This window comes from Schistocerca serialis, chromosome 11 (assembly GCF_023864345.2).
Source record: "Schistocerca serialis cubense isolate TAMUIC-IGC-003099 chromosome 11, iqSchSeri2.2, whole genome shotgun sequence".
NCBI classification, from domain to species: domain Eukaryota; kingdom Metazoa; phylum Arthropoda; class Insecta; order Orthoptera; family Acrididae; genus Schistocerca; species Schistocerca serialis.
The window spans coordinates 68,934,164-68,946,600 of record NC_064648.1 but is presented as its reverse complement, the minus strand read 5'-3'; the positions used below and the strand labels follow the sequence as shown (position 1 = coordinate 68,946,600).

Below are 12,437 nucleotides of genomic sequence, written 5' to 3'. Positions count from 1 at the left end.
TTAGATTACCATGCACCACTGCAGGTTTATTGTATCCCTTGGACTTCACATTGACGATGAAACACGGAAATTGCATCGGGATTGAAACAAATGGCACAACGCCTACATATATACAAGAAGATTAAGTCTTCTAAGAGTTTGTGCTTTGAGCCTTTCATTGGAGAGCAGTATAAAATTACCGTGCACCACTGCAGGTTAACTGTATCCCTTGGACCTTCACATTGACGATGATAAACAGAAATTGGATCGGGATTGAATACAAACAGAACAATGCCTTCTTATATACAAGAGGAGTATCATTTCTAAGAGTTTGTGATTTGAGAGTTTCCTGAGAGTTCACAATTAGATTCCGATGCACCACTGCAGGTTCACTGTATCCCTTGGAACTTCACATTGACGATGAAACACGGAAATTGCATCGGGACTGAATAGAAAAAGCACAATGCCGACTTATATACAAAAGGATTAAGTCTTCTGAGGGTTTGTGCTTTGAGCCTTTCCTGGGAGAGCAGTATTAGACTACCATGCACCACTGCAGTTTTTCTGTATCTCTTGGACCTTCACATTGACGATGAAACACAGAATTTGCATCGGGATTGAATACAAAGTGAACAATGCCTTCTTATATACGAGAGGAGTATCATTTCTAAGAGATTGTGACTTGAGAGTTTCCTGGGAGAGCAGTATTAGATTCCGATGCACCACTGCAGGTTTACTGTATCCCATGGGCCCTCAAATTGTCGATGAAACACAGAAATTGCATCGGGAATGAATACAAGATGCACAAGGCCGACTTATATACATGAGGAGTAACTCTTCTAAGAGTTTGTGTTTGAGACTTTCCTGGGACAGCAGTGGTATATTCCGATGCACCACTGAAGGTTTGTTGTATCCCCTGGACCTTCACATTGACGATGAAAGACAGAAATTGCATCGGGATTGAATACAAAATGCTCAATGCCGACTTGTACACAGGAGGATTGAGTCTTCTAAGGGTTTGTGCTTTGAGCCTTTCCTAGGAGTGCATTATTAGATTACTATGCACCACTGCTGGTTTACTGTATCTCTTGGACCTTCACATTGACGATGAAACACAGATATTGCATCGGGATTGAATACAAAATTCACAATGCCTTCTTATATACAAGAAGAATATCATTTCTAAGAGTTTGTGCTTTGAGTGCTTCCTGGGAGAGCAGTTTTCGAATCCGATGCACCACTGCACGTTTACTGTCTCCCTTGGACCTTCACATTGACGATGAAACACAGAAATTGCATCTGGATTGATTACAAAAGGCACAAGGCCGACTTATATACAAGAGGCGTAACTCGTCTAAGAGTTTGTGCTTTGAAAGTTTCCTGGGAGAGCGGTATTATATTCCGATGCACCACTGAAGGTTTACTGTATCTCTTGGACCTTCATATTGACGATGAAACACAGAATTCACATCGAGAATGAATACAAAATGCTCAATGCCGATTTATATACAAGAGGATTAAGTCTTCCAAGGGTTTGCCGGTCGAAGTGGCCATGCGGTTAAAGGCGCTGCAGTCTGGAACCGCAAGACCGCTACGGTCGCGGGTTCGAATCCTGCCTCGGGCATGGATGTTTGTGATGTCCTCAGGTTAGTTAGGTTTAACTAGTTCTAAGTTCTAGGGGACTAATGACCTCAGCAGTTGAGTCCCATAATGCTCAGAGCCATTTGAACCATTTTTTCTTCCAAGGGTTTGTGCTTTGAGCCTTTCCTGGGAGAGCAGTATTAGATTACCATGCACTACTGCAGGTTTGCTGTATCCCTCAGACCTTCACATTGACGATGAATCACAGAAATTGCAACGGGATTGAATACAAAACGCACAATGCCTTCTAATATACAAGAGGAGTATCATTTCTAAAAGTTTGTGCCTTGAGAGTTTCCTGCGAGAGCAGTATTAGATTCCGATGCACCACTGCAGGCTTACTGTATCCCTTGGACCTTCACATAGACGATGAAACACAGACATTGCATCGGGATTGAAATCAAAAGGCTCAATGCCGATTTATATACAAGAGGATTAAGTCTTGTAAGTGTTTGTGTTTGAGCCTTTCCTGGGAGAGCAGTATTAGATTACCATGCACCACTGCAGGATTACTGTATCCCTTGGACTTCACATTGACGATGAAACACAGAAATTGCAACGGGATTGAATACAAATGGCACATGGCCGACTTATATAGAAGAGGTGTAACTCTTCTAAGAGTGTGTGGTTTGAGAGTTTCCTGGGGGAGCAGTATTGTATTCCGATGCACCACTGGAGTTTTACTGTATCCGTTGGACCTTCACATTGACGATGAAACACAGAAATTGCATCGGGTTTGAATACAAAAGGCACAATGCTTTCTTATATACAAGAGGAGTATCATTTCTAAGAGTTTTTGCCTTGAGAGTTTCCTGGGAGAGCAGTATTAGATTGCGATGCACCACTGCATGTTTACTGTATCCCTTGGACCTTCACATTGATGATGAAACACAGAAATCGCATCGGGATTGAATACAAAATGCTCATTGCCGACTTATATACAAGAGGATTAAATCTTTCAAGGGTTTCTAATTTGAGCCTATCTTGTGAGAGCTTTATTAGATTACCATGCACCACTGCAGGTTTACTGTATCCCTTGGACTTCACATTGACGATGAAACACGGAAATTGCATCAGGATTGAAACAAATGGCACAACGCCTACTGATATACAAGAGGATTAAGTCTTCTAAGAGTTTGTGCTTTGAGCCTTTCCTTGGAGAGCAGTATAAAATTACCGTGCACCACTGCAGGTTAACTGTATCCCTTGGACCTTCACATTGACGATGAAAAACAGAAATTGCAACGGGATTGTATACAAACAGGACAATGCCTTCTTATATACAAGAGGAGTATCATTTCTAAGAGTTTGTGATTCGAGAGTTTCCTGGGAGTTCACAATTAGATTCCGATGCACCACTGCAGGTTCACTGTATCCCTTGGAACTTCACATTGACGATGAAACACAGAAATTGCATCGGGACTGAATACAAAAAGCACAATGCCGACTTATATACAAAAGGATTAAGTCTTCTAAGGGTTTGTGCTTTGAGCCTTTCTTGGGAGAGCAGTATTAGACTACCATGCACCACTGCAGTTTTTCTGTATCTCTTGGACCTTCACATTGACGATGAAACACAGAAGTGGCATCGGGATTGAATACAAAGTGCACAATGCCTTCTTATATATGAGAGGAGTATCATTTCTAAGAGATTGTGACTTGAGAGTTTCCTGGGAGAGCAGTAATAGATTCCGATGCACCACTGCAGGTTTAGTGTATCCCATGGGCCTTCAAATTGACGATGAAACACAGAAATTGCATCGGGAATGAATACAAAATGCACAAGGCCGACTTATATACATGAGGAGTAACTCTTCTAAGAGTTTGTGTTTGAGACTTTCCTGGGACAGCAGTGGTATATTCCGATGCACCACTGAAGGTTTGTTGTATCCCCTGGACCTTCACATTGACGATGAAACACAGAAATCGCATCGGGATTGAATACAAAATGCTCAATGCCGACTTGTACACAGGAGGATTGAGTCTTCTAAGGGTTTGTGCTTTGAGCCTTTCCTGGGAGTGCATTATTAGATTACCATGCACCACTGCTGGTTTACTGTATCTCTTGGACCTTCACATTGACGATGAAACACAGATATTGCATCGGGATTGAATACAAAATTCACAATGCCTTCTTATATACAAGAGGAATAACATTTCTAAGAGTTTGTGCTTTGAGAGCTTCCTGGGAGAGCAGTTTTCGAATCCGATGCACCACTGCACGTTTACTGTCTCCCTTGGACCTTCACATTGACGATGAAACACAGAAATTGCATCTGGATTGAATACAAAAGGCACAAGGCCGACTTATATACAAGAGGCGTAACTCGTCTAAGAGTTTGTGCTTTGAAAGTTTCCTGGGAGAGCGGTATTATATTCCGATGCACCACTGAAGGTTTACTGTATCTCTTGGACCTTCATATTGACGATGAAACACAGAATTCACATCGGGATTGAATACAAAATGCTCAATGCCGATTTATATACAAGAGGATTAAGTCTTCCAAGGGTTTGCCGGTCGAAGTTGCCGTGCGGTTAAAGGCGCTGCAGTCTGGAACCGCAAGCCCGCTACGGTCGCGGGTTCGAATCCTGCCTCGGGCATGGATGTTTGTGATGTCCTTAGGTTAGTTAGGTTTAACTAGTTCTAAGTTCTAGGGGACTAATGACCGCAGCAGTTGAGTCCCATAATGCTCAGAGCCATTTGAACCATTTTTTCTTCCAAGGGTTTGTGCTTTGAGCCTTCCCTGGGAGAGCAGTATTAGATTACCATGCACTACTGCAGGTTTGCTGTATGCCTCAGACCTTCACATTGACGATGAATCACAGAAATTGCAACGGGATTGAATACAAAACGCACAATGCCTTCTGATATACAAAAGGAGTATCATTTCTAAAAGTTTGTGGCTTGAGAGTTTCCTGCGAGAGCAGTATTAGATTCCAATGCACCACTGCAGATTTACTGGATCCCTTGGTGCTTAACATTGACGATGAAACACAGAAATTGCATCGGGATTGAATACAAAAAGCACAATGCCGACTTATATACAAGACGATTAAGTCTTCTAAGAGATTGTGCTTTGAGTCTTTCCTTGGAGAGCAGTATTAAGTTACCGTGCACCACTGCAGGTTAACTGTATCCCTTGGACCTTCACATTGACGATTAAACACAGAAATTGCATCGGGATTGAATACAAACAGGACAATGCGTTCTTATATGCAAGAGGAGAATAATTTCTAAGAGTTTGTGCCTTGAGAGTTTCCTGGCAGAGCAGTATTAGATTCCGATGCACCACTGCAGGCTTACTGTATCCCTTGGACCTTCACATAGACGATGAAACACAGACATTGCTTCGGGATTGAAATCAAAAGGCGCAATGCCGATTTATATACAAGAGGATTAAGTCTTGTAAGTGTTTGTGCTTTGAGCCTTTCCTGGGAGAGCAGTATTAGATTACCATGCACCACTGCAGGATTACTGTATCCCTTAGACTTCACATTGACGATGAAATACAGAAATTGCAACGGGATTGAATACAAATGGCACATGGCCGACTTATATAGAAGAGGTGTAACTCTTCTAAGAGTGTGTGGTTTGAGAGTTTCCTGGGGGAGCAGTATTGTATTCCGATGCACCACTGGAGTTTTACTGTATCCGTTGGACCTTCACATTGACGATGAAACACAGAAAGTGCATCGGGTTTGAATACAAAAGGCACAATGCTTTCTTATATACAAGAGGAGTATCATTTCTAAGAGTTTGTGCCTTGAGAGTTTCCTGGGAGAGCAGTATTAGATTGCGATGCACCACTGCATGTTTACTGTATCCCTTGGACCTTCACATTGATGATGAAACACAGAAATCACATCGGGATTGAATACAAAATGCTCATTGCCGACTTATATACAAGAGGATTAAATCTTTCAAGGGTTTCTAATTTGAGCCTATCTTGTGAGAGCTTTATTAAATTACCATGCACCACTGCAGGTTTACTGTATCCCTTGGACTTCACATTGACGATGAAACGCGGAAATTGCATCAGGATTGAAACAAATGGCACAACGCCTACTTATATACAAGTGGATTAAGTCTTCTAAGAGTTTGTGCTTTGAGCCTTTCCTTGGAGAGCAGTATAACATTACCGTGCACCACTGCAGGTTAACTGTATCCCTTGGACCTTCACATTGACGATGAAAAACAGAAATTGCAACGGGATTGAATACAAACAGGACAATGCCTTCTTATATACAAGAGGAGTATCATTTCTAAGAGTTTGTGATTCGAGAGTTTCCTGGGAGTTCACAATTAGATTCCGATGGACCACTGCAGGTTCACTGTATCCCTTGGAACTTCACATTGACGATGAAACACAGAAATTGCATCGGGACTGAATACAAAAAGCACAATGCCGACTTATATACAAAAGGATTAAGTCTTCTAAGGGTTTGTGCTTTGAGCCTTTCCTGGGAGAGCAGTATTAGACTACCATGCACCACTGCAGTTTTTCTGTATCTCTTGGACCTTCACATTGACGATGAAACACAGAAGTTGCATCGGGATTGAATACAAAGTGCACAATGCCTTCTTATATATGAGAGGAGTATCATTTCTAAGAGATTGTGACTTGAGAGTTTCCTGGGAGAGCAGTATTAGATTCCGATGCACCACTGCAGGTTTACTGTATCCCATAGGCCTTCAAATTGACGATGAAACACAGAAATTGCATCGGGAATGAATACAAAATGCACAAGGCCGACTTATATACATGAGGAGTAACTCTTCTAAGAGTTTGTGTTTGAGACTTTCCTGGGACAGCAGTGGTATATTCCGATGCACCACTGAAGGTTTGTTGTATCCCCTGGACCTTCACATTGACGATGAAACACAGAAATCGCATCGGGATTGAATACAAAATGCTCAATGCCGACTTGTACACAGGAGGATTGAGTCTTCTAAGGGTTTGTGCTTTGAGCCTTTCCTGGGAGTGCATTATTAGATTACCATGCACTACTGCAGGTTTGCTGTATTCCTCAGACCTTCACATTGACGATGAATCACAGAAATTGCAACGGGATTGAATACAAAACGCACAATGCCTTCTAATATACAAGAGGAGTATCATTTCTAAAAGTTTGTGCCTTGAGAGTTTCCTGCGAGAGCAGTATTAGATTCCAATGCACCACTGCAGATTTACTGGATCCCTTGGTGCTTAACATTGACGATGAAACACAGAAATTGCATCGGGATTGAATACAAAAAGTACGATGCCGACTTATATACAAGAGGATTAAGTCTTCTAAGAGATTGTGCTTTGAGTCTTTCCTTGGAGAGCAGTATTAAGTTACCGTGCACCACTGTAGGTTAACTGCATCCCTTGGACCTTCACACTGACGATTAAACACAGTAATTGCATTGGGATTGAATAAAAACAGGACAATGCGTTCTTATATGCAAGAGGAGAATAATTTCTAAGAGTTTGTGCCTTGAGAGTTTCCTGGCATAGCAGTATTAGATTCCGATGCACCACTGCAGGTTTACTGTATCCCTTGGACCTTCACATGGACGATGAAACACAGACATTGCATCGGGATTGAAAACAAAAGGCTCAATGCCGATTTATATACAAGAGGATTACGTCTTCTAAGTGTTTGTGCTTTGAGCCTTTCCTGGGAGAGCAGTATTAGATTACCATGCACCACTGCAGGATTACTGTATCCCTTGGACTTCACATTGACGATGAAACACAGAAATTGCATCGGGATTGAATACAAATGGCACAAGGCCGACTTATATAGAAGAGGTGTAACTCTTCTAAGAGTTTGTGGTTTGAGAGCTTCCTGGGGGAGCAGTATTGTATTCTGATGCACCACTGGAGATTTACTGTATCCATTGGACCTTCACATTGACGATGAAACACAGAAATTGCATCTGGATTGAATACAAAAGGCACAAGGCCGACTTATATACAAGAGGCGTAACTCTTCTAAGAGTTTGTGCTTTGAACGTTTCCTGGGAGAGCGGTATTATATTCCGATGCACCACTGAAGGTTTACTGTATCCCTTGGACCTTCATATTGAGGATGAAACACAGAATTCACATCGGGATATAATACAAAATGCTCAATGCCGATTTATATACAAGAGGATTAAGTCTTCTAAGGGTTTGTGCTTTGAGCCTTTCCTGGGAGAGCAGTATTAGATTACCATGCACCACTGCAGGTATAATGTATCTCTTGGATCTTCACATTGACGATGAAACACAGAAATTGCATCGGGATTGAATACAATATGCACAATGCCTTCTCATATACAAGAGGAGTATCATTTCTAAGATTTTGTGCTTTGAGAGATTCCTGGGAGATCAGTATTAGATTCCGATGCACCACTGAAGTTTTACTGTATCCTTTGGACCTTCACATTGACGATGACACACAGAAATTGCATCGGGACTGAATACAAAAATCTCAATGCCGACTTATATACAAGAGGATTAAGTCTTCTAAGGAGGGGTTTGTGCTTTGAGCCTTTCCTGGGAGAGCAGTATTAGATTACTATGCACCACTGCAGGTTTACTGTATCCCTTGGACCGTCGCATTGACGATGAAACACAGAAACTGCATCTGGATTGAATACAAAATTCACAATGCCTTCTTATATACAAGAGGAGTATCATTTCTAGAAGTTTGAGCTTTGGGAGTTTCCTGGGAGAGCAGTATTAGATTCCGATGCACCACTGCATTTTTACTGTATCCCTTCGACCTTCATATTGACGATGAAACACAGAAATAGCATCGGGATGAATACAAAATGCACAAGGCCGACTTATATACGAGAGGCGTAACTCGTCTAATAGTTTGTGCTTTGAGAAATTCCTGGGAGAGCAGTTTTATATTCCGATGCATCACTCAAGGTTCACTGTATCCCTTGAACCTTCAAATTGTCGTTGAAAAACGGAAATCGCATCGGGATTGAATACATAATGCTGAATGCCGACTTATATTTAAGAGGATTAAGTCAGCTAAGGGTTTGTGCTTTGAGCCTTTCTTGGGAGAGCATTATTAGATTACCATGCACCACTGCAGGTTAACTGTATCTCTTGGACCTTCACACTGACGATGAAACACAGACATTGCATCGGGATTGAATACATAATGCACAATGCCTTCTTATATACAAGAGGAGTATCATTTCTAAGAGTTTGTGCTTTGAGAGTTTCCTGGGAGAGCAGTATTAGAATCCGATGCACCACTGCAGGTTTACTGTATTCCTTGGACCTGCACATTGACGATGAAACACAGAAATTGCATCGGGATTGAATACAAAAGGCACAAGGCCGACTTATATACAAGAGGCGTAACTCTTCTAAGAGTTTGTGCTTTGAGAGTTTCCTGGGAGAGAAGTATTATATTTCGATGCACCACTGAAGGGTTACTGTATCCGTTGGACCTTCATATTGACGATGAAACACAGAATTCACATCGGGATTGAATACAAAATGCTCAATGCCGATTTATATACAAGAGGATTAAGTTTTCTAAGGGTTTGTGCATTGAGCCTTTCCTGGGAGAGCAGTATTAGATTACCATGCACCACTGCAGGTTTACTGTATCCCTTGGACCGTCGCATTGACGATGAAACACAGAAATTGCATCGGCATTGAATACAAAAGGCACAAGGCCGACTTATATACAAGAGGACTAACTCTTCTAACAGTTTGTGCATTGAGCCTATCTTGGGACAGTACTATTACATTCCAATGCACCACTGCAGGTTTGCTGTATCCCTTAGACCTTCACATTGACGAAACACAGAAATTGCAATGGGATTGAATACAAAACGCACAATGGCTTCCAATATACAAGAGGAGTATCATTTCTAAGAGTTTGTGCCTTGAGAGTTTCCTGGGAGAGCGCTATTAGTTCCGATGCACCACTGCAGGTTTACTGTATCCCTGGGACCTTTACATTGATGATGAAACACAGAAGTTGCATCGGGACTGAATGCAAAAGCCACAATGCCGACTTATATACAAGATGATTAAGTCTTCTATGGGTTTGTGCTTTGAGCCTTTCCTGGGAGAGCAGTATTAGATTACCATGCACCACTGCAGGTATAATGTATCTATTGGATCTTCACATTGACGATGAAACACAGAAATTGCATCGGGATTGAATACAATATGCACTATGCCTTCTCATATACAAGAGGAGTATCATTTCTAAGATTTTGTGCTTTGAGAGGTTCCTGGGATAGCAGTATTAGATTCTTTCGCGTTTTTTAATATCGCACATACGAAAAGAGCCGCGAAATATCTGTTAATAATGCCGTGCTTTGAATTTCTTTATTATCATTACCTTTTAACAAAGCAAAATATATATATTGAGATCTTATTGTTCTCTATCTGGCCTACAATTAAAGGAACGTATTTTCGTGACTGTAACTCATTCTAAAAATCAACATATCTTCCCTACTTTATAGTTATTGAAAATTGAAATTATTTGGTTATGAACACTGATGTTACAGTTTGTATGATCGTTCAACAACAATATTTTGCAGTGGATTTTGTTTCTCGGTAAAACACCATTCAATACCACGACTAGCACAAGAACATGAGACTATTAAAAAAATATGTTTTCGCTATAAAGTTTGCCAGACCAGAACGGAGCACAGCAAGATTCCTATTAGATTTTGACGGTACATTAACTTATTTGTACTGTGAGTTATATACTATCAGCAGCCCGCATCAACCTGCAACACATCATAAAATCTGTTGATCTGCACTGCAAGTCTGGAAGCTAAAAGAAATAATATTATTTTACTGTTACTTTACCGCTTCCTTGCGGTATGATAGACTACATTGGAAGTCGTTTGAATACGCCGCGGCAGCGGCTCTTTCGTTCGCCACGCAGCTCAGCACCACAGATAATATTTATATAACTGAAAAATGTCTCAACAGGATGGGATAATAGGCAAGCAAGCTTTAACAATTAATAATGCAAGTTTTCATTTACATAACTCTATTAAAACATTTAAATATTTCAATTGTTACACACCTTTATGAATTCACACGTAATGGCGTACATCTTTTAGTCTCGACAAAAGAATGCTACCCTAGCGTTCGCTACTACGACACAGGATATCTTACTCGCTCGACTCCCAGATGAAGAAGACAAAGAGATTGCTATTCGTCACGTATTATATACTAGTTACTTATTTTAGTCTTTGTTCGACATTTATCGTCTGTGGCGGTTTCATTACTCGCCGACGCAGATATTCTCAAAAATAAATAATAAAAAAAAATACATAATTTTATACAATAACACAATATGATACATATAATTTTCTCGTTACTACATAATATGTTGTTTTTGTTTCTTTCTAGACGTTACAATGCCCCCTGGCAGCAATTGACTAACGTTAAGAATGTTCGGCAATATGCTGCCACTAACGTCTGTTTGGTTATTGTCTGTTACCTTGGTTGGAACATTCACTTTAAACTTCATAGTTCTTTTACACTGTAGGTTTAATCACACTTTTTATACTGTTCTTACACTTTGCGAGGTGACCATAAACCTAGTCCCAGGGTCATTACATTTATCTGGCTCCCCTATTCGGGCTACGTGCGATCAGAAAACCTGGGAAAACGGCGCCGGAGCCATAGTCATCTCGCCTGGTTAGTTTTAATACCCAGTTTGATCACAAAAGGTTCAGACTCTATCCAATGTTCACAGATAACAAAGGCTATTTATGACAACGTGTTAAACTTTTAGTCTCTTTGTTACCAATATACCTTCTACCCTTTTTACATTTGTGTTCTGTATTGCAATGAACGTCACTTATTAAACAGTTTTACAGTGGTATAATGAATCGTCTCTGCACTTGCTCACGACAATTGTTTTAAAATGTTCTAGCATTCGTGCAAGTTTACTTCATTAACATGACGAAACATATTATATCTATCCATCACTGAACCGATGAATACTTTGAGTCTGCATCGAGTAACTAAAGAAAAACACAATGTTTGTCACGTCATTTCGTGTCCAATATACCGTTTTCATATTAGTGCATTAACTACATAGTTGATAGTTCATTTGAATGACAACAATGTTGTACGGAGCGGGCGGCGCGAAGCAATTGTTGAGTCGCGTCGTCTGGAACGCCGCGTGCCGACGGCCGCTGGGTTCGACGACCGGCTCTCAGTAACAGCGACGTCGTGCTGACGGGGCGCAAGCAGTTGCGAACCGCGCCGAACCATTCGCCGATGTCGGCGAGTTGCCGTGGTTTACCGCGACCGGCCGGCTGGCGGCAAGACACTCGTCTCTGCTTCTCCGCATGGCTCCCCGTCGTAGTGCATGGAACAAACATTCCACAACGGTGTACTGTCTCTAAGGACACAGATTACTAGCTGTGGAAGAAAATGCAGCTTGTTTAACAGTGTTTATTATTCATTACGCCGTCGCTTCGCTGGTATGCACAGGATGTTTTGGCATGATAATAGGTTTCTTGTGGCATTGTGACACTGGTATTCAGGGTTCGTCACACGCACATTGTACTACACACTTTCACTTGTTCTCACGGTTGATACACTGCCAGAGCGTCTTTCAACACGCGAATATATTTCGGTACACACATACTAAATGTCTCCGTCGAGCGATGTTTGTTTGAATCGACTCCGAAAGTATCACTAACTACCGTTTTTACTCATAGTGTACTACTGTTCGTTGAGCACTGCACTATGACAGTTAGTCACTCAACACTTAACTTATACCGACGTATATATTGGTGCAGATACAACAGTCATTTTCTGTCCCTACTACAC

The 12,437-nt window shown here is 41.2% G+C and overlaps 1 protein-coding gene across 1 annotated transcript in view; it reads right to left on the bottom strand.

Moving 5' to 3' along the window:
• LOC126426454 (uncharacterized) overlaps positions 1 to 12,437 on the bottom strand; it is a 191,353-nt gene that overhangs the window by 123,966 nt on the left and 54,950 nt on the right. The window lies entirely within an intron of this gene.